Source organism: Sminthopsis crassicaudata, chromosome 3, assembly GCF_048593235.1.
Source record: "Sminthopsis crassicaudata isolate SCR6 chromosome 3, ASM4859323v1, whole genome shotgun sequence".
NCBI lineage: Eukaryota > Metazoa > Chordata > Mammalia > Dasyuromorphia > Dasyuridae > Sminthopsis > Sminthopsis crassicaudata.
Genome location: NC_133619.1, coordinates 286,369,766 through 286,393,449, shown reverse-complemented (window position 1 = coordinate 286,393,449; position 23,684 = coordinate 286,369,766).

The following is a 23,684-nucleotide window of genomic DNA, read 5'->3' as shown; positions in this document are numbered from 1 at the left end:
TAATTGTTTATTAACATAATGGAAAAATCACGATGGCTCCCTTCCAAACTCACCAGCTCCAGTCCAGGGGACCACCATCCTCCTGGTCTCCCTGGCTCACACTCTAGATGTCATCTTCAAATTCTCCTTCTCTCTCACTTGCACAACCCATCTGTTGCTTACACCTGGAGATTCCATCTTTGCAACATTTCTGACATATGCCCCCTTCTCTCCTCTGACCCCGCCCACCACCCTGGTGCCAGCTGTCAAGTCTTGCCTGAATTATTGCAGTATGGCTGAATGAAACATTGCTGCCATTTGCTTGGAACCTTTTTAATGTAGCTCTTTCTAGAGTGCTCTCCCTACTATCTCTGCATCTCCTGGCTGCTCTGGCTTCTTTCCACTTTCAGCAATGAGCATAGTGTATTAGCACATAGGTGGGCTTTAAGAAATGGTTACTGACTGGTTAGAATGTTTCAATTTTCACATTACATTTAAGATGACAACTATGGGTATAATTTCTGACATTTGCTTTAATTTCTCTAACATTTGAACATCCCTCTACAAAAACAGCTTTTCAGTGCTTTGTTTGTTTGAGCATTTTCTCTAGCTTCATTCCTGTTTGAGAGAAGAAATTAAAGAGGAAAAGAAGAAAAGATTTTGTAACATGATGCTGAATGATACTTATATAAAACAATTCGTCAAAAATTTACAATTTGCAATAGAGGACAAAAACACAGCTTAGGATGACACAAGTCTTTCACATTGCATGTTTTTGAGGGGGGCGTAGTAGAAACAGGATAGCTTTTCCAGGATTGTGTGTGGGCAATGTGTGAGTATGTGGGGAGTTGGGGGAATTGGGGTGTATGCCAGGGGTTTTGGGTGTATCTGTGTCTTGTATATGTTCATTATGTGGAACTGGTATCATCCTGTTACTCTTATTTTTTGTCTGAAGATTGACATCAACTCCAAGAAACAAAGCACCTCTGGGAACATTATCTCCTCAGAGATCTGAGAAATAGCTGAATTCCATAAAGAGGAATGTCTTATTGTCTTATCCCACAAATCCATGGGAAGCTTCCTGGCCTAAAAACTACAGCATTCTAATAAATTCTAAATTTTTTACTAATGTGTCATAAATAAAATAATACCTTTTTACATCTGTGATTATGTACTTCTTTTGATTTTTCTTATGGCACTGGAATAATCTGTAATTCAGAGTAAGTTTCTAAGGTTTATTTACTGCACACATTCTGAGCTCTATGTAAAATATTATCAAGCTATATATATATATATATATATATAGAGAGAGAGAGAGAGAGAGAGAGAGAGACTTTAAAGCTAAGAGACTGACTAGATTAAGGAAAAACAAGGTAAGAGCGGAAACTAATAGGTTAAACTGTGTTTTATAAGAATAGGATATGGGGATTAGGAGTTGGGGGGGAGGGAGACAAGATGGCGCTGAAGATACCCTCGGTTTTGTGAGCTCCCTTCTTCCCTCATTACCAATTAGTTAAATCAGCCTCAAAAATAAGGCTGGACTGATAGAAACCACAAGGACTGGAAGCATGGCTTACCAGCTGAAGAGAATCTAGAGTTTTAACAGAAATGGTCTGTTCCCAGGGGAGGAAGAAAAAAGGCCAGCACAGAAGATTAGGTGCTAGCACACTGAGCTGCTGATCGGCCTTGGGAAAACTCTGGGATCAGAGAAGCCATTGAGATAGGGGAATCTGGCACAGGCTGTTAGGTCTTCTCTGCTTATAAAACAGCAGTTCAGAAGAGAAATCCAGCCACTTTAAAATATAAAGCCAGATACTAGAAACACCCCAATCTGGAAGTGACCTAACAGATCTAGGCAAGGCTGTGCAGCTGCTTTCTGCTGTTTGGGGCTTCACCTGGGGGTAGTTAAGAGTTTGAAAAGTGGGGACATGGCCCAAGGCAACATCTCATTCACACAGTGCCTGGCTTGGCTGGAGGCTGTGGCACTCAGCCATGGAAGTCCCAGAGAAGCAGAACCTTTGAAATAGGGACCGCGGTTTCTGGGCAGACACTTCCAGTTTGAGCCCAGGGGCTTTTCGCATCAGCTGCTGATATCCACGCCCCACGAGACACATTGGCTTGACTTTGTGTCACCTTTACTGTTCAGTCTTAAACCTCAGGGAAGTCTCTAGGACACACAGCGGGGGTCCTTCACTGGGCAACCCTCACAGCACAGCCATACTAATCACCCCTGAGGCACTTCCAGGGAGGGGGAGGGGAACTCTCTCCCAGAGCTATCCCTTAGATCAGGCACAGTAGCCACCATCCAGTCTGGGAGGAATCTGGTAAAGAAATAAATAAATAAACTTCTTACCCCAAGGGCAGACCCCAAAGGATAGTAAAAAGCTAAAGAGAACCATTGATTCCTTCTACACAAAGAAAGAGCGGGTATCCAACCCTGAGGAAGTTAACAGCAGAGAGTCAGCAGATAACAGCCTAAAGGGGAAAGATGCCTGCCCCCCATCACATAACTCTCTCCTAGAAGAGACTACTAAAAAGTTAAGAGAGTTTGAAGAAAAATGGGGAAAGGAAAGAGAAGCTATGACAGAGAATATCAATGTCCTGAAATTTGATTTGGAAAAAATAAGGAATTCACAGAAGATGCAGGGAAACAAAATTTGTGAATTAGAAAAGGTTAAAAAATCACAGGAAAGTAGGATTTCTGAATTGGAAAAGATAAAAAATTCTCAAGAAATTAGGATTTCTGAATTGGAAAAGATAAAGTCTCAAGAAAGTAAGATTTCTAAATTGGAAAGAAGAAAATAACAATCTAAAAAATGAGAGAAATGTAAGAAAAATTCAATAGAGCAGAATAATTCATTTAAAAACTCAATTGGGCATATACAAAAAGCACTAAAAATGTAAATAACTCATTAAAAATCAGGACGGAACAAATTGAAATGAATGATTCATTGAAAATCCAAGAATCAAACAAAAAAAATATGAAAAGCTGGAGAATAATGTCAAATATTTACTGGGAAATTCTATAGACCTGCAAAATAGATCTAGGAGAGATAATCTGAGGATCATTGGACTTCCCGAAACCTATGACCAAAAAAGGAGCCTAGATTCTATTTTACAGGAAATCATCAAACAGAACTGTCCAGAGATAATAGAAACAGAAGGGAAAATAGGCGTGGAAAGAATTCATCAAACACCTTCTGAAAAAGACCCTAAAAAAAGAACTCCATGGAATATTGTAGCTAAGCTGCAGAAATACCATACAAAGGAAAAAATATTGCAAGCAGCTAGAAAAAAGCAATTCAAATATTAAGGGGCCACAATAAGGGTCATTCAAGATCTGGCTGCCTCCACATTAAAAGATCAAAGGGCCTGGAACCTAATATTCCAAAAGGCAAGGGATCAAGTATCAAACTACCCAGCTAAATTTAGCATTTTCTTTCATGGAAGAAGATGGTCATTCAATGAAACAGAGGAATTCCATTTGTTTCTAAGAAAAAAAAAAACAGACTTAAACAAAAAATTTGATCTACATCCACAAGACTGAAGAGAAACAAAAAAAAAGGTAAAAAGAACTCTTGAGAACTGTATCTCTGTTGTGGATATATAGAAAGTCCTCATGGATAATTTGATTTTACTGATATAAAAAAAGGGGGGGAGTAGTAAAGAGAAGCGGGTAGTAACAGAAAAAGGGGAAGCAGTGATAAAAAAGAGGGAAACTACATCTGAGTCAATTTAGAGAGGGGGAGAAACATTGTGTGAATCTTACTCTCATCAGAAGAGGCTCAAAGAGTAAATAATTGACATATCTGTTTTTCAGAGAATTCTCTCTCACCTCATTAAAAGGAGGAGAGGAAAAGGGAAAATGAAAAGGGGAATAATGAAAGGGGAGGGGGGAGGGATACTTAAAAAGGGAGGGCTGTGCGTCACAAGTGGGGTCTATAAATTAAATATTGGGGAAGGGGTTCAGGAGGTCAAGGGAAAAAGCATAATCTTTTGATAATATGATAGCAGGAAATACAGAATTAGTAATTTTAACTGTAAGTGTGAATGGGATGAAATCTCCCATCAAACAGAGATGGATAGCAGACTGGATCAAAAGTCAGAACCCGACAATATGTTGTTTACAGGTAACACACTTAAAGCAGGGAGATACATACAGAGTAAAGGTAAATGGTTGGAGCAGAATCTATTATGCTATAGTAAAGCCAAAAAAGCAGGGGTAGCCATCCTTATCTCAGATCAAGCAAAAGCAGAAGTTGATCTAATTAAAAGAGATAAGGAGGGAAACTATATCCTGCTAAAAGGTAGCATAAACAATGAAGCTATATCAATACTAAACATATATGCACCAAGTGGTATAGCATCTAACTTTCTAAAGGAAATGTTAAAAGAGTCGAAAGAAGAAATAGACAGTAAAACTATAATAGTGGGAGATCTCAACCTTGCACTCTCAGATGTAGACAAAGCAAACCACAAAACAAATAAGAAAGAAATTTAAAAAGTAAATAGAACATTAGAAAAACTAGGTATGATAGAACTTTGGAGAAAACTGAATGGCTATTGAAAGGAATATACGTTCTTCTCAGCAGTTCATGGAACCTATACAAAAATTCACCATATATTAGGACATGAAGATCTCAAAATTAAATGCAGGAAGGCAGAAATAATAAATGCTTTCTTCTCAGATCACAATGCAATAAAAGCTACATTCACTAAGAAGCTAGGGGTAAATAGACCAAAAAGTATTTGGAAACTGAATAATCTCATCTTAAAGAATGGGTGAAACAGCAAATTATAGAAACAATAATTTCACCTAAGATAATAACAATGATGAGACATCATACCAAAATCTATGGGATGCAGCTAAAGCGGTAATAAGGGGAAATTTTATATCTTTAGAGGCTTATTTGAACAAAATAGAGAAAGAGAAGATCAATGCATTGGGCCTGCACCTTAAAAAGCTAGAAAAAGACCAAATAAAAACTCCCCAACCAAAAATCAAACTTGAAAAACAAAAATTAAAAGGAGAAATCAATAATATTCAAAGTTAAAAAAAAAAACTATTGAATTAATAAATAAAACCAAGAGTTGGTTTTATGAAAAAGCCAATAAAATAGATAAACCTTTGGTAAATCTGATCAGAAAAAGGAAAGAGGAAAATCAAATTGTTAGTCTTACAAATGAAAAGGGGGCTCTTTCCACCAATGAAGAGGAAATTAGAGAAATAATAAGGAGTTATTTTGCCCAAATTTATGCCGATAAATTTGATAACTTAAGTGAAATGGATGACTTCCTCCAAAAGTATAGGCTTCCTAGATTAACAGAGGAGGAGATAAATTGCCTAAATAGTCCCATTTCAGAAAAAAGAAATAGAACAAGCTATCAACCAACTCCCCAAGAAAAAATCCTCAGGACCAGATGGATTCACATGTGAATTCTACCAAACATTTAAAGAACAATTAGCCCCAATGTTATATAAACTATTTGAAAAAATAGGGGAATGAAGGAATCCTACCAAACTCCTTTTATGACACAGACATGGTACTGATACCTAAATCAGGTAGATCGAAAACTGAGAAAGAAAATTATAGACCCATTTCCTTAATGAATATTGATGCTAAAATCTTAAATAAGATATTAGCAAAAAGAATTCAGAAAATCATCCCCAGGATAATATAGTATGATCAAGTAGGATTTATACCAGGAATGCAGGGCTGGTTTAATATTAGGAAAACTATTAGTATAATTGACCATATTAATAATCAAATTAATAAAAACCATATGATCATCTCAATAGATGCAGAAAAAGCATTTGATAAAACCCAACATCCATTCCTACTAAAAATGCTTGAGAGTATAGGAACAAATGGACTATTCCTTAGAATAATCAGGAGCATATATTTACGACCGTCAATAAGCATAATATGCAATAGAGATAAACTGGAACCTTTCCCAGTAAGATCAGGAGTGAAACAAGATTGCCCACTATCGCCATTGCTGTTCAATGTAGTACTAGAAACGCTAGCCTCGGCAATAAGAGCCGAGAAAGAGATTCAAGGAATTAGAGTAGGAAATGAGGAAATCAAACTATCACTCTTTACAGATGACATGATGGTATACTTAGAGAACCCCAAAGACTCTTCTAAAAAGCTATTAGAAATAATTCAGAATTTTAGCAAAGTTGCAGGATACAAAATCCACATAAATCCTCAGCATTTTTATATATCACCAACAAATTTGGCAACAGCAAGAGATACAAAGAGAAATTCCATTCCAAACAAATGTTGAGAGTATAAAATATTTGGGAATCCATCTACCAAAGAATAGTAAGGAACTATATGAGAAAAATTTTGAAACACTTGCCACAAAAATAGTCAGATTTAAACAATTGGAAAGACATTCAGTGCTCTTGGATAGACCGAGAGAATATAATAAAGATGACAATACTCCCCAAACTAATCTATTTATTTAGTGCTATATCAATCAGACTCCAGACTCCCAAGGAACTGTTTTAATGACCTAGAAAAAATAACAACAAAATTCATATGGAAGAATAAAAGGTCGAGAATTGCAAGGGAACTAATGAAAAAAAAAGTTTGATGAAGGTGGTCTAGGTGTACCTGATCTAAAGCTGTATTATGTAGCAGCAGTCACCAAAACCATTTTGTATTAGCTAAGAAATAGACCAGAAGATCCGTGGAACAGATTAGATACAAAGGACAACAAATTGTACATCATAGCAATCTAGTCTTTTTTTTTTTTTAATTTAATTTTTATTTTATTTTATAATTATAACTTTTTTTTGACATTACATATGCATGGGTAATTTTTTACAACATTATCCCTTGCACTTACTTCTTTTCTGATTTTTTCCCTTCCTCCCCCAACCCCCTCCCCCAGATGGCAGGCTGTCTTATACATGTTGAATGTATTAGATACAATATATGTGTGTAGAACAGAATTTTTTGTTGCACAGGAAGAATTGGATTCAGAAGGTAAAAATAACAGTTTACACTCATTCCCAAGTGTTCCTTTTCTGGATGTAGCTGATTCTGTCCATCATAAATCAATTGGAATTGGATTAGCTCTTCTCTATGTTGAAGATATCCACTTCCATCAGCATACATCCTCATACAATATCATTGTTGAAGTGTATAATGATCTTCTGGTTCTGCTCGTTTCACTTAGCATCAGTTGATGTAAGTCTCTCCAAGCCTCTCTGTATTTCTCCTGTTGGTCATTTCTTATAGAACAATAATATTCCATAACATTCATATACCATAATTTACCCAACCATTCTCCAATTGATGGACATCCATTCATCTTCCAGCTTCTAGCCACTATGAAAAGGGATGCCACAAACATTTTGGCACATACAGGTCCCTTTCCCTTCTTTAGTATTTCCTTGGGATATAATCCCAGTAGTAGTATGGCTGGGTCAAAGGGTATGCACATTTTGATAACTTTTGGGGCATAATTCCAGATTACTCTCCAGAATGGTTGGATTCTTTCACACCTCCACCAACAATGTATTAGTGTCCCAGTTTTCCCACATCCCCTCCAACATTCATCATTATTTGTTCCTGTCATCTTAGCCAATCTGACAGGTGTGTATTGGTATCTCAGAGTTGTCTTAATTTGCATTTCTCTGATCAATAATGATTTGGAACACTCTTTCATATGAGTGGAAATAGTTTTAATTTCATCATTTGAAAATTGTCTGTTCATATCCTTTGACCATTTATCAATTGGAGAATGGCTTGATTTCTTATAAATTAAAGTTAATTCTCTGTATATTTTGGAGAAGAGGCCTTTATCAGAACCTTTAACTGTAAAAATGTTTTCCCAATTTGTTACTTCCCTTCTAATCTTCTTTGCATTAGTTTTGTTTGTGCAGAAACTTTTTAATTTGGTGTAATCAAAATTTTCTATTTTGTGATCAATAATGGTCTCTAGTTCTCCCTTGGACACAAACTCCTTCCTCCTCCACAAGTCTGAGAAGTAAACCATCCCATGTTCCTCCAATTTATTTATGATTTCGTTCTTTATGCCTAAATCTTGGACACATTTTGATCTAATCTTAGTATGTGGTGTTAAATGTGGGTCCATGCCTAGTTTCTGCCATACTAATTTCCAGTTTTCCCAGCAATTTTTGTCAAGTAATGAATTCTTATCCCAAAATTTGGGATCTTTGGGTTTGTCAAAGATTAGATTGCTATTTTTATTCACTATCTTGCCCTGTGAATCTAACCTATGCCACTGATCAACTAGTCTATTTCTTAGCCAATACCAAATGGTTTTGGTGACTGTTGCTTTATAATATAGCTTTAAATCAGGTACATTTAGACTACCTTCCTCTGACTTTTTTTTCATTAGTTCCCTTGCAATTCTCGACCTTTTATTCTTCCATATGAGTTTTGCTGTTATTTTTTCTAGGTCATTAAAATAGTTTCTTGGGATTCTGATTGGTATAGCACTAAGTAAATAGATTAGTTTGGGGAGTATTGTCATCTTTATTATATTCGCTATATGGGTCCATGATTTAGGCATAAAGAGTGAGATCATAAATACATTAGAGGCACAGAGAAAAGTCTACCTCTCATACCTGTGGAGGAGGAAGGAATTATGACCAGAGGAGAACTAGAGATCATTATTGATCACAAAATAGAAGATTTTGATTACATCAAACTAAAAAGTTTCTGTAGAAAGAATACTAATGCAAACAAGATTAGAAGGGAAGTAACAAATTGGGAAAATATATTTACAGTTAAAGGTCCTGATAAAGGTCTCATTTCCAAAATACATAGAGAACTGATCCTAATTTATAAGAAATCAAACAATTCTCCAATTGATAAATGGTCAAAGGCTATGAACAGACAATTCTCAGATGATGAAATTGAAATTATATCCACTCATATGAAAGAGTGTTCCAAATCACTACTGATCAGAGAAATGCAAATTAAGACAACTCTGAGATACCACTACTCACCTGTCAGATTGGCTAAGATGACAGGAACAAATAATGATGAATGTTGGGAGGGGATGTGGGAAAACTGGGACACGAATGCATTGTTGGTGGAGTTGTGAAAGAATCCAACCATTCTGGAGAGCAATTTGGAACTATGCCCAAAAAGGTATCAAACTCTGCATACCCTGTGATCCAGCATTGCTGCTATTAGGCTTAAATCCCAAAGAAATACTGAGGAGGGGAAAGGGACCTGTGTGTGCCAAAATGTTTGTGGCAGCTCTTTTTGTAGTGGCTAAAAACTGGAAGATAAATGGATGTCCATCAATTGGAGAATGGTTGCATAAAATATGGTATATGAAGGTTATGGAATATTATTGCTCTGTAAGAAATGACCAGCAGGAGGAATACAGAGAGGCTTGGAGAGACTGTTGCTGAGTGAAATGAGCAGAACCAGAAGATCACTATACACTTCAACAACAATACTGTATGAGGATGTATTCTGATGGAAGTGGAAATCCTCAACATAAAGAAGATCCAACTCACTTCCAGTTGATCATTGATAGACAGATATAACTACACCCAGAGAAGGAACACTGGGAAGTGAATGTAAATTTTTAGCACTACTGTCTATCTACCCAGGTTACGTACACCTTGGAAATCTAATACTTAATGTGCAACAAGAAAATGGGATTTATACACATATATTGTATCTAGGTTATCTGGTAACACATGCAAAATGTATGGGATTGCCTGTCATCTAGGGGAGGGAGTACAGGGAGGGAGGGGATAATTTGGAAAAATAAATACAAGGGATAATGTTATAAAAAAAAGTTATTCATGCATATATACTGTCAAAAAATTATAAAATAAAAAAAAATGAAAAGAAAAAGCTTAAAAAATAGAAAAAAAAGGAGTTGAGGAGTGGGAGAGAGACTGGGAGAGAGACTGGGGGAGAGAGAAAACAGAGACAAAGAAAGGAAGGGAAGGGTAGAGGGGGCCTATGGAAACAGGGTGAGGGAGGAACGAAGGCAGAAAGAGGCATGGAAGGAGATAAAGAGAGACAGAAAGCATGAACACCTATCAATCACTTTAGGACTAAGAGGGACTGTAATACTAAGAGGGAATGTAAGACAAAAAAGAAAAAAAAAAGTGGTTAAGTCTTACAAGGGCCAAGTAGGGAGAAATGGGTTTTATTCAATAAGAATTTTTGTTATAAATATAGAAAGAACTTACCTAATAAATAATGCCAATATACTATTCTTTTTATCTTTGTCTTCTTGTCTCTTATCTTTCTTCTCTTGTTTTTTATCTTTTGTTCTTTTTTATCTGTTTTTCTTTTGGTTTCTTTTACTGAGTCAAAGAATAAGAATAATTTCATGAGGGAAACACAAAAATTGTCCGATTAGTATTTGCAGGAAACAGCAGCCACTGGGAGGAAAAACTGACGAGGGAAAGCCATATCCCTCCACTGTGAGACAGGAGAACTGAAGCCCCAAATGGGTGACTAACTAGTGTGCTCTAAGCTAGGTCTTCACTGCACAAAGGGGAGCTAAACAATATGGCCTGCAACCATCTCACTAACACTATTTCTCTATGATCAGTGTTGTTTTCAGGAACTTTTTTCCCTGGCAAGGAGAAATTTCACACCAAGAAAGCAGGATTGGGATATTCAAAAGCATAATCCACTTAGCCAAATATTTAACAGTAGAATTTCACCTTGCTAATATCATTAAAATGAAGCAGAATGTGAAGTAGCCTCAAAAGGCTGGCCAAGGAGGTGCATCTATTTGCATTTGGACCCTTGCTTATCTATCCCTATTTGCTCTGTTAGACACCAGGCTTCTAAGGCCAGGCTCAGTTGGCCAGGTGATTAATCTCTCAGAGAAAACTGAGTGGTTCTCCAAAAATGTGCTGGAATTCACAATACCAAGCAAGAGGAGAGCTTAAGTTACAGCACTCAAGATAAAATCTCTTTCATAAAATGCCTTCTATCCAGGTTGTCTATCCAAATCATGCGGATCCAAATAATGTCCTTTTTTATGTACGAATACATGTGTGTCCCAAGTGACAGTCATCTAAAAGAGGCATCTCTTTGGGAGGGATCAAGCTTCACTGCAGCCAGATAGCCTCATGCATAGAGTGCCACTGATGTTGGATTCGACATTCTCTAAATTCAAATCCAGCTTCACTCACTTCACTGACTGCTACTCTGAGTGAGTCTAGTTGCTTCTCTCAGGCTGTTTCCCTAAGACTATATTCCCTAAAAATAGTAACAAAGAAAGGAAGATAGAAGAATAGGGCAAAAAATTCCAAGCTCATTTTATAACAACAGATCTGGAGCATAGATTAGGAAAGGAAAATAAAAGAATAAGTGGACTATACCTGAAAGCTGTGACCAAAATAAGTACCGTGACAAGAAATTAATCAAAGAAAATTGTCTTGGAAGACAATTGTTCTGGAAGGAAAATAGAATATCCCATGGAGATTCTACATAAAAAACACATAAGATTATTATGGTCAACTTTCAAAGCCCCAAAGCAAAGAAAAAAAAAATATTAATTAAAAAACCAAACCAAACCAAACCAAAACAAAACCCAATTGAAACATGCTGGAGTTATATTTAGACTAGTACAGAATTTATCAGCTGTTAACTTAAACCATTGTAGGTCCTAAATGGAATGCCGAAGAAACTGAGGCAAGATAGAGATTAGAGAGTTTTTAATATTTTATTAATTGGAGAGTTTAATTGACTGGACAGGACTCTCATCTCAAATTATCCAGTGATGAATGGGGGAATGACAAACCCTTTTATAGCTTTCAAACAATGAAAAGAAGAGCGGGAAAAGTTCTTATTTTGTCAGGATGGGTAGAGTAATAAAAGCCTTACTCTAAACCAGAGTCAGGAGTAAGAATATCAATTGAAATATCCAGGATGATCTCATCTCTTGGATGGACAGTGTTAAAAATTCTTTGAAGGCAGAAGGAGCTAGGAGCCAGGATGTCTGATCTGCTCTTCACCTCCCATTGACAATTTATAACTTTAGATCAAATGGTCCTCAGTATTAATGAACCGGGGGGGGGGGGGTTTCCAACTTAAGACGACTGAGGCAGAACAGTTAAGAAAACTGACATAGAACAATTCAGGGAAACTCAGTCAGGACAATAAGGGAAACTAGTGCAGGGAAACTGAGGCAGAACAGCTCAAGGAGACTGTGGCATAACATCGTGGCATAATATATACAGACAATTAAAAGAACTAGGCCTGTGACCAAAAGTAACATATCTGGCAGAATTAACATATAAATAAAAAATGGACTTGCCATGAACTTGAAGATTTTCAGGAATTTGTCTCAACTAAACCCAAACTTAACAGATAATTTAATAGAGAAAACCAACATCAAAGATTAATTTCAAGTGACTCAAGGACACAATGTTTATGGAAATGCATTACATGGAAATATATATGTTTCAGATTTTCATCAGTCATTGGGTAGTCTAAAAGAAAAATTGTGGTAGAGCTATTATTTAATTCTAAAAAACAAAACTGTCCAGGAAAAGATAAAAATTGTAATGATGCAATATAAATGACCTGCAGAGGAAGAACTGACACAGAGGAATAGATTGAGGGTAAGAACTAGTAGTTCTGAGAATCTACTCCAAATGGGAATGGGTAAAAGAAGCAACAATGCATATCTTTATATATTTTTATATACCCACATGTATATATATATATATATATATATATATATATATATATATACATATATATCTGTATTTGTGTATATGCATGTATGTACATAAATATGCATGTGTATATATCATATATACTATGAAGGGAATAGCACCCTTCAAAATATATAAAGAAATAATGTAGAAGGGAATAGGATAAGGTGGGATATAGAAAGATGTATAGATATATGCAGTGGAACAAGGTATTTAGATAAATGGGACAGAGATAAAGAGGGAGGGAAAAGATGGGGGGCAGAAATAAGGGAAGAATTTATGAGTAGGGGGAGGTTAAGTAGATGTAATAGTAAGGTAAATTAAGAATTAGAAGAAAAAGAAGAGTTAGCAGACCCAAGAAATAAAACATATAAACAAACAATACAAAAATGATAAGAAGTAGTATTTATTAAAAAAAAAACAAAACAGGATTTATAATCACTGATCTCAGACAGTCAAACTTAAAAGATTCAATCAAGAAAGAAATCTACATTATATTTCATATATGTATATATATATATATACATATTCTTACACATACACACACACACACACACACACACACAAACACACATCTCCATGCTTAAGGACTTAAGTATAGCCAACTTGGGGAAGTAGGGGAGATGAAAGATGGGAAAAAAAGAGTAAAATTAAAAGGACAGAGCAGAGATCAAAAGAGTAGGCCACAAGAAGGAAAAGAAGGATCTCTTCAATTATTATGTATGTTTTCTTGAATTGGACATTAATTATTACATATTGTGAATCCTTTGATGTTTTGCTGAACATACAACATTTTGTTTTGTTTTCGTTTTCTGTCTTTCTCTAACTTTGTATTTTGTTTTGAATAAATAAAGACTAGTATCAATCACAGTAGGATTATTTTGAGAATCAAGGGAAAACAATTCTTGAAAAAGTCTTAGTACACGTTATAGCTCTCTACAGAAAAATCTTTGAGATTTTTATACCATTTTTTCTCTCCAGAAATATTGATTATTAGTTCTGGTTAGTAATAAGTGAAATACAATCAATTCCTGAGAAGGGGGATAAAGCTAAAACCTTTTTATGTCATTGGTTTCTAACTCAGATTGTATTTCTTCTCATTGAATTAAAATCAATTCAGCATACAGATAAAAGATAAAACAACTACTCGCCAGGGGCACTAATGAAGGAAAGAAGAATGAGGACATAGGTCAGTGCCTTAAAGTCACTTCCTTTGACTTGCACAATGCTATGAATAACAATTTCCTTGAGTATTTATACAAATATCTACTTAGAATCTATCCTGTAGATGAATCTAAGTGCTCAAGAATATACCAGGATCCTCTTGCTGACAAAAGAAAAAGGAAAGATAAAGGCTATGACTTCAACATAAATAAGTTTTGGGAGGAGAGGTGAGGAGTAAGGTTAGAAAGGTTTAGGAAAAAATAGTACAGCACTAACTGAAGTATCAGCTTCAGTGAACAACTCTCTTCAATGGCCATTCGAAGATCCAGTACATTGTTTCTAGTTGCTGAATATTCCTGAATCAAAGACTATGATTAGTTATTTATATGGTGAGCTCCTCAAAATACATCAATTTTAAGTAATTCTCTAGATTTAGCTGTAGTTGCTAAAAATCTGTTTCAAATTGGGTTGAATGAGACAATTCCTCCAACATGAAACCAACAAGAACAAAAAAGAAGAAGAAGAAGAAGAAGAAGAAGAAGAAGAAGAAGAAGAAGAAGAAGAAGAAGAAGAAGAAGAAGAAGAAGAAGAAGAAGAAAAGAAGAAGAAACTTACCATTCTCATTACGCATGCTTTCTTCAATAATTTTTGGTTTGTAGCTTAAACATACCTGGAATAGCAAATAAAAACAACCACCATGAAATCCAGGTTTTAAAAGAAAGTGTCAATATAGCATTTCAGAAAATTATTTCTTTCACATTCTTTTATATCTGGAAAGTCCTTGTAAGAGAATCCAGTTGATTATGGAAGAGCCAGATCATATACCTTTAAGAATAAATTTTCACTTTCTAAGCATCTCTCATACATCTAATTTGCCAAAGATGATGTCTTTTCCATTTGAAATATTCAAAGAATTTTGAGAGTATTCATATCCACCTGGGGATTTAAAGAAATTTCAAGGAGTTGGCAATGTGAAGTTCTACTAACCCTAAAGCAAGATATGAACAAGCTTCTGAATGTAAAAAGGAGCTTTGTTTTTTTCTGCTGTGTCAGACAGGACCCATCCAATCTATTAAAGCTCATGAAAATGCTCACAAAAAGGAAGCTCACTCAAATTAATCAGCTGTCCTAATGTCACCCAGACAGAAGGGCCCAGTCTCTGCTTCATACCTTCATGTCTTTTAACACATGGACTTGTGGGTGGACACTGAGATCACTTACACTCTCTGTGCTCTAGGCATCTGACATTTTTGGAAAGAAGGTGCATTCACTACTTTGAGAGGGTGTATTTTTCCTTATCTGGGATTTCCTATATCCTTGAAAGGAATCAAAAACATGAAAGGTAAATCTTCACTTACAATGGCAGATAGGCTCAATTTGAGCAAAGGGCATTGTAAAAAGTTATTGTTTACATTTGTAGGGACCTGGAAAAGGAATCCTTTTTATTGTGGGAGAGTCAGGGCATGTCTCCAAGAATAATGTTCACATCCATAGTACACATCACATCTAGCCTGCTCTTGAGGGGTTCTTTATATTGGTGAACTTAAAGCAGGGGTTTGTGTGTCTGGGCCAGATAACTGCAGTTTTAAAAGGTAAAGAAGTTCACAAAGTTATGATGAGTCGAGAACTTGCCAGCAACAAAACAAAAACCAATGACAAGAATTGTTTTCCTGCTGTCAAGTCCCAACTCAATCACAGAGTGTAGAGAGGATTGGGGAAGGGGAAGGAGGTGGTTCTGGAAACAATTAGAGACCAGTGTCTCTTATACAATCCTCCTCCTCCTGGGAAAACTGAGTTCAGAGAAGTTCAACGTGATTTAGAGAAGCATCGACAACTTAGTGAGGACGAGCAGAGTGCATTTCTGAGCCTGACATGTATATTTGCTTCTTGAATATGGACTAAGTCACTGCAGCTCTGGGTGGACTCCATAGGTATGAAAACATTTTGATGAGGAGGTTCTCAATTACATTGGGGGAATGGGCCTAGTTTCCTTCTATGGGAGAATTCCTTCAATCAATACCTTCAAACTTGACCCAATCCTATTCCTCCCTAACCTGTTAAAAAAAATTCTGAGATCCAGCTGCCTCTGGTGTATCTTCAGGCCTTTTTCCTATCTGCCAAGAACTTCCCTTGTCAGAGGACAGATGGGTCAGTGTGGGAATCTTCCTGCTTCCCACTTCCCCAGGAACCTAAGGTCTACTCAGTGATACTGATTTCTTCTTGCATACACTGGTATTTATGATGAGGAATAACACTGGGGCTGGCAATAGAGTACAAATATGTGTGGTGTGTGGGATAAAACACTGTAGAATAACTTCCCCAAATTAAAAGTGTGTCTTGGTCTCAAGAAGATCTCTCTATCTTCTGAACACCAGGTTCATGAAAGGAGCAAAAAGCTAAGAGCCTGAGTGAAGAAGGGAAAAGATTAAGAGAGGAGAGAAGGGACAATCCAGGGACAGTTCTGCTATGACAACCAAGGGAATTTAGCTAAAGTCAGTTCAGTCTCAGACACAAAAAGAGAAAAAAAGAATCTCTCCTTTAAAATATAAAGTTTAGTAATGGCAATTTGTTCCTTTTTATTTTAGCTTTGTAAACTAAAGAACTAACTGGCAGCATATTTGATTTTTGAATAGACCCAGAAATATTTCTTGAAATAGAATTACACTTAATTTAAAGAGAAGCATTTCTTTTGTGTTTTGCAGCTTCTCAGAGCCCTCATAGCCTAAGTATATAAATATGGATCGATATGTTGGACTTATATGAGAAATGCTTTTGTATAACAGATGTTTCCTGAGGTTTAACATTACAATCATAGAAGAGATTGTATTCTTTATGGTCAACAAGTAATTGAATTAAATAGTGGCTCAGGAAAAATATTGTAAACAAATTATTTCCTAGTTTCAAAATCTCAAGATTCATGGAGCGGAAACACTTCAATCAGTTACATAGTAAAGTGATATGTTCTTCTTGAATATTCTGGATTATTTTGGAAATATGTTGACTCAGACATTTAATTTCAGTGGACAGACTGACAATAAAAAGTGAATACTGATCAACATAAAAATAAAAGTCTATTTGAAAGAACTTTAAAAATATTTTTAAAAATGCAATAGGATAGGTATTAAAGTGCAATTATTATTATTGTCGCAATGACCTCTACTGTATTACAGATATTTTTACAGATGTATTCTACTTGGGATTTTTGTCTTTCGGATTATGTTTTAATTTGATTTTTTTTTTCAAAATGCGTCTGCAACTTTAAAATCGTCTCATGCTTACATCTCTTAGACCTCAATATAAAGTATATTCTAATAAACTTAGAGGATTCAGAAAGAAAACTCACCATTCACATTCTTCCTTTGTGATTTCTTGATTAATGTCTTTATCTATATCTTTGTCTTTTTTATGTCCATATTTTTCATTGACATTTAGATCTATTATCATCTCATCTGCAATAATTAAGTGATTAAATGTAGAGAAAATGAAATATTAGTTGATCTCAATAGATTTATGCAGTAATGCAATTATTATTGTTGTATCGATGACCTCTACTGTATTACAGATATTTTTACAGAGGTATTCTGCTTGCGATTTTATGTCTTTTTGATTATATTTTATTTTGATTTTTTCAACATGCATGTATAAACTTTAAAATGGCCTGATGTTTACATCTCTTAGACCTCAATACAAAGTACATTCTAATAAATTTAGAGAATTCAAAAAGAAAACTCACTGTTCATATTCTTCCTTTGTGTCTATCTATATCTTTGTCGTTTTTGTGTTCATATTTTTCATGACATTTACATCTATTATGATCTCATCTGCAATAATAAAGAGATTGAAGGTAGAGAAAAATGAAATATTAGAGAGATGATCTCTATAGTTTTATGCAGTAAATGATTAAGTAAGGAATTTTCTACTTTGGAAAATCTAACAGAGGTGACTCTCAGCTAAAAGACCAAACCAATAATTATCCTAAGTGCAAATGTATTGCAAGCAATTTCCAATGTTACAAAGGGTTAATATAGAAAACTTTCTGTTAGCACTTTATCAATAATAGAAATATTAATAAATCAAAATTGTGTTCTTACATTCTAGACAATCAAAGATAAGTAAGGGCACAGTCTTGCCTTTGTCCTCCAACAGCTTTTATTCTATTGTTAGAATGCTAGTTGAGTCTGGGTGATTAACATCCATTTCCCTAATTTATGCTGTATCAAAAAATAAGTATTGAGCATTCCCTTGGATATTATTGCCTATGGGAAGGTTGCCAAAGGGACTTCTGATCAAGTAGACTGGAACACTAGTGGAAGACTAGGTATAGCATACCAGCATGTCTTCATGAGCAATGGAAAGGAATTTTCATTATCTGGCAAAGTGTGGCCAAGTTCCAGTACTGGGATTATCTTGTTGAATATTCACTAGTACCATTCTAAATAGGATTAAATATGGACTCAATAACAAAGAGATCTCCTAAATATAGCATTTTAAAAGCTTTTCCTAATTTGGACTAATGCTGGCAACTATCTGTTTTCTTCAAATATGTGAAATCTCCACATTGCTTGAGTGACCATAACGTTAAAGAAAGGCATGATGTGTGAAACAAAGTTTAATAAACATACTCAAAGTAAGGGCAAATTGCATATGTGGTGTGTAGAAAAAGACTGAGGTAACAACACGTTTTAGAGTTTAGATATTTCATTGAATAGAATGGTTCTGTTAATTATTCCTAAATTGGAGACTAACTAGAATAGGTAGTGTTCTATACTGAGGGAGAATCCTCAATGCATGTCTTTCTAAAATTTTTCATTCAGTAAAGTTGTAGTTGGTTAAGAACGGATGTCATTGGAGAATTCTGGGAAGATGATAGAGTAGGTGGATAAATTGCCAGCTCTTCAGATTTCTCTCACAAACAGGACCAATTTGGGTCTGAGGGTGAATGTAACCTGGTGAAATATCAAGAAGACTTGGGACAGAATTGAGGTCCCCCTATTACCACCTGAGATGACTTAAAGCAAGTCTTACAAGGGATTAACCCATGTGAGTGCAAACACCTTCAGGCTAACTCCATGATATGTAGCAAGCAGGGACCCCCTAGCTGGGTGTGATTGGAACCTCAGAAGGAAGCACAGAGTCTTTCAGCTCCTGGAAACAATATGGAGTTGAGCTATGAGAAGCAGACTGAGTGAAATTCAGCCAATTAGAGAAATTGCAAACAAATGCAAAAACATGGCTCTGGGCAAGAAGGAACCAGTGCCTAATTGTGCAGAAGCAGTAGGGTAGGGATACTGCTGTGTACAGTTTCTTGCAGGAGGTTGAACTCTTGGTTTTGGCTTCTAGGGCAGAGAGGAAAGCTGAAGTGAAGCTAGAGGCACCATCCCCCTGCCCTGTGATGAGATTAATACCTTTACATACATTAATACCTCCTTCTTAAAACCAAATTAAAAAACAAATACATTTGAACCTCATCATATAAAGTTATTACAGGAACAGAGAAGCCTGGGGCTCATCTTCAAAGGAGAACACTAGAGCAAAAAAAAAAAAAAAAAAAAAAAAAAAAGCTTCTACACCAAAGAGTGTGAAATGGTTCCCTGCCCAGAGAGAACTCAAAAAAGAATGCAAAAATCAAATAAAGCACATTGGGGAAAACCTAAATTTAAAAAAAAAAATTAAGAAAAACAAGAAGATTATGAAAAAAGTGCTAACACAGTAGAAAAGGAGAAATTGTCTTAAAGATGAAAATGACTGAAGATCAGCAGGGAAGGGGAAGAGGTCAGTGAAGCTATGGGAAACCAAGAAATAACAAAACAGATTGGAAAGAATAAAAAATAGAACAGAACATGAAACGTAAAAAGTGACAGATCTGGAGAACAGATTAAGAAGAGAAAATATAGAATAGTTGTATTAACTGAATGTTGTGACTCCAAAAATAAACCTTGTAGTAGAGCATTGCAGTCATATATAGGGATAGGCATGTATATCATATCATACAGTATATGAATGACATCTTTTTTGTACACCCCAATGTCAATATTAAGACATAAGCTCTTTCCAACTTGGAAATACGTCTGAAGAGATGGGGATTTATAATAGGGCCTGAGAAAGTACAAAAACATTCTCCCTACACTTCTTTAGGATATATATTTTTGGCAATGAAGATATAAGACCAAAAAAGGTAAAAATTAAAAGACAGTCCTAAAAGACATTGAGGGACTTGCAAAATTTGTTGATTTATATAAATTGGATATGGCCATCATTGGGGATTCCCAATTATGAATTGACACATTTATTTAATATATTCAAAAAAAGGTCCTGACCTCAATTCTCCCAGATCGCTGAGAGGAACAAGCTACAGAAGATCGAAAATGGCTTGGATTTACAGGGGAAATCCTTACTAACCATTTAAAATTTCTATGATCACCATTCATATTTATCCAATAGCATCATTCACCAGGGAGATGACGTCACTGAATAGTTTAGTCCCACTCCTTCACCCAGTAAAGTCATAACTCCTTCCTCTAACTTAGTGGCACAATTAGTTATATGAACTGCAAAAAGAGGAATTCAACTAAGTGGACAAGTATCTTTATAGGATTCCTATAAAGATACTTCTGGCATACAACACATCACAAAAGGAAGAATTAATAGTCAACAGCTCTGATTGGCATATAATATTTATAATATTTACAATTTCTCAAGGAGAAATGGACAATGCATTCTTTCCTTTGCCTGGGTTTATACAGAAATAACAATGGATTATAGAAAATAGTCAAATGCACACTTATTCCAGAGGCATTACTATGTATTTTATTTTATTTTACTGATGTCACTAAGGAAACATACACCTTATTACATACCACACAAAAAGATTAAAAGTATAATTAAAACATTTTTTACATCCACTCAGAAAAAATAATTTTGTGCTATCTTAACACTATTAGAAGAATAATCCAGAGATCTCAATATTGTATTTGATAGTCATTATATAATAGAAGTTCTAGAAAGCATTGAAACAACTGAATTAAAGGTTCTAGGGATGAAATGGGGCAGCATTTTTGTCCCTCCAAAACATCAGAGTAAGATCTGCACCTGTTTACATAATGCATACTCCATCTCATATTCATTTGCCTGGTCCTCTTTTTTCTAGAGAATGGGGAAGTTGATCACCCTCTCAGTCATCCTGTAATCTTTCTCACTGCTTATGAAAATGCGTCACTACCCCATAATATCTGGCATCAATCCTCCCAATTTCTTCTGAAGTTGCTCCATATCACAAGGGAACAAGTACGTCAACTAGTGAAAGAATGACCCTCCTATATAACTTAAATGCCTCAACCATCCCCTGATTCTATTAAATAACTTTTGCTCATCAACCATCCTCTGCAACTATTAACCCTTGAGGTCCCTGAAATTTGTAGATGTGACAGATGGATTTCATAAACCCCTGACTTTGGTAGATCTCAATATGTTTATGTCTCCATCTATACTTATGCTTCATTTATTATAGCTACTGTTCATATCGGTTAAAATAGTATAGATCATCTCCTTATTGCTTTTGCCTTAGGGGACTAAGGATGCTTAAAATTGGTAACGGTTCCTTCTACATTAATAAAGCTCCCAAGACTTTTTGCTTATGCTATCATATCACCCATGTCATAGGGACTGCTTATAATCTCTAATCCTACAGGGCCAGCTCTTTTCTGTAAAAGAACTCTGTATGATGGATTTAATCCTACAACAAGGTGTTAACTCAGTGGATTGATAAAGACAACTATTATCTAGTTTAGCATGGTGATTAACAGGTTCTCTAGTTCAGTATGATTGATTTAATCCTAAAACAAGGTGTTAACAATAGAATCAATATAATTATTCTCTAGTTTACATGTACTTGGTACTTAGTAGTTCTACAAGTTGACATCTATTCTACAAGATTGAAACCTACAATGATGTAATTATAATAGAGTATATAAGAATTAAAGAGATCTGGGAGAGGAGACAGACTTCAAGATAAAGATTCTCCTGATGGTTCTCCTGCTTCTTGAACTTTAAGAGAATAGACTTGACCAGCCCATGGTGACTCTCCTGCCTCCTGCATTTTTCCACTGAGACCAAGACCCATTCCAGAGGACCTCCAGAAAGCTAGCCCAGCCCTAGGCGAAGGAGACAGACTTTGGATTTTATCGCTGACTATTCTGGTGGTGATTATTCTGCTGAAACAAAGGCTAGTTCCAAGACCTTCAGAAAGCTAACCAGAACATTACACTTTTCAAACAATGGCACAGAGACATCAAGGCAACCCTTCCAAAACTGGAAAGATGGGGATAAAATACCCCTTCTAGAAGATTGAATAAGGCCATGTACACCTTGTATTTCCTTATATTAAATTATAATGGGCTTATACCCACAGAAAAACAACAGAAAGATATAGTTTCCTTCTCTGTCACTCAAGCTGAGGTCATGAGGAAAGATCCTTGGGATGCTAACTGAAGGACCAGAATATGCTTGTGTTTCCACAGATGGAGAAACAAAGTGGATACCAGAATGATACCCCCAATGCATCTCCTCTAATAAAGAAGAAATTCAACCCATATCTCATGACAAATGAGGAAAATATCAGTCAAAAAAGAGACGAAATGGACAAAGGAGAAGACATCATATAATGAGATGGTTTCTAGTCACATTCACCATGCTGTCCCTCATAGGACTGGTTTCTGGTGCTCAGCATTGGGTTTACATATATAAATCACGATGCTTCAATCTTATAACTTGGGAAGATTAAAAACTGGATGGGATCATGCAGGGTGGTATCTTTGGTACTGTACAATAGATCTTTGAGAAAGCACTGGACAGAGAAATTGGTTCAAACTGTTCTACACTTCCTGTAATAATGAATTTTCCTGGCTTCTTCTTGAACCTCTCCCTCCCCATATGTTTCTCCAATGCTAACATCACATCTCCTTCTATCTGCCTTATAAAACACAAACACAAGTTGTAGGCTCACTATGGGAAACGGGTGAAACCAAAAATCACTTTCACCATCAAAGATGCTAGAATTCAATTGGCGCGATGAGTCCAGTCTCCCTAATATCTGTCCCTAAAATTTGTCATTATCCAACCCGTAGGATTATTTCTAGAGTCTTCCCTATATTTATGGACTGTTTTACCCTTTTCCACAAATCATAAAGAATGTTACCAGAGTTTCATACATAACAATTATATACTACAGATGTGTAATTGCTGAACTAATGTTTTTGCATTTATTGTGGGTAAAAATTCAAATGTAACAAGAAAAGGTGATGTTTGGAATGTTACTTGTATCAATTATACTATCACACAATGTATTGGTAATAAAGTTGGGAGTAAATTGGTTTTTATAGCCCAATGACTGCTATTTGTTCTAACATGAGCAACTGGCATGGTCGTTCAGCTGAGCATTCTCTGAAAACATGTGAGAAAAAGTTAGTGATAACACATAAGGGAAAAAAAGGTGCATTTCTTGTATAGTTTTAGGGATAATTATGCTTGCTTCTATAATGACATCCACTACATCTTTAGGAATGTTGGTAGCACAGTATGAAAACCAATGTACAACAAGCAAAATTCATAGAAAACTTACAAACCAATGTAATCATTCGCAATTCCAGTTTTTAAGTAGCAATTAAAATTTTGCCATCTATTGAATAATTTGAAAGATGTAACTTTGGATAGAGGGAATGAAGATGCAATAGAAATCAGGTCCTTTATGAATTGTGATTATAGACACAAATACTTCTGTGTATTACCAAGCTTGGTACAAGACAAAGTTTCCTTAGGAGTAAATAAGGAAATATTTATAAGACATCTGGGA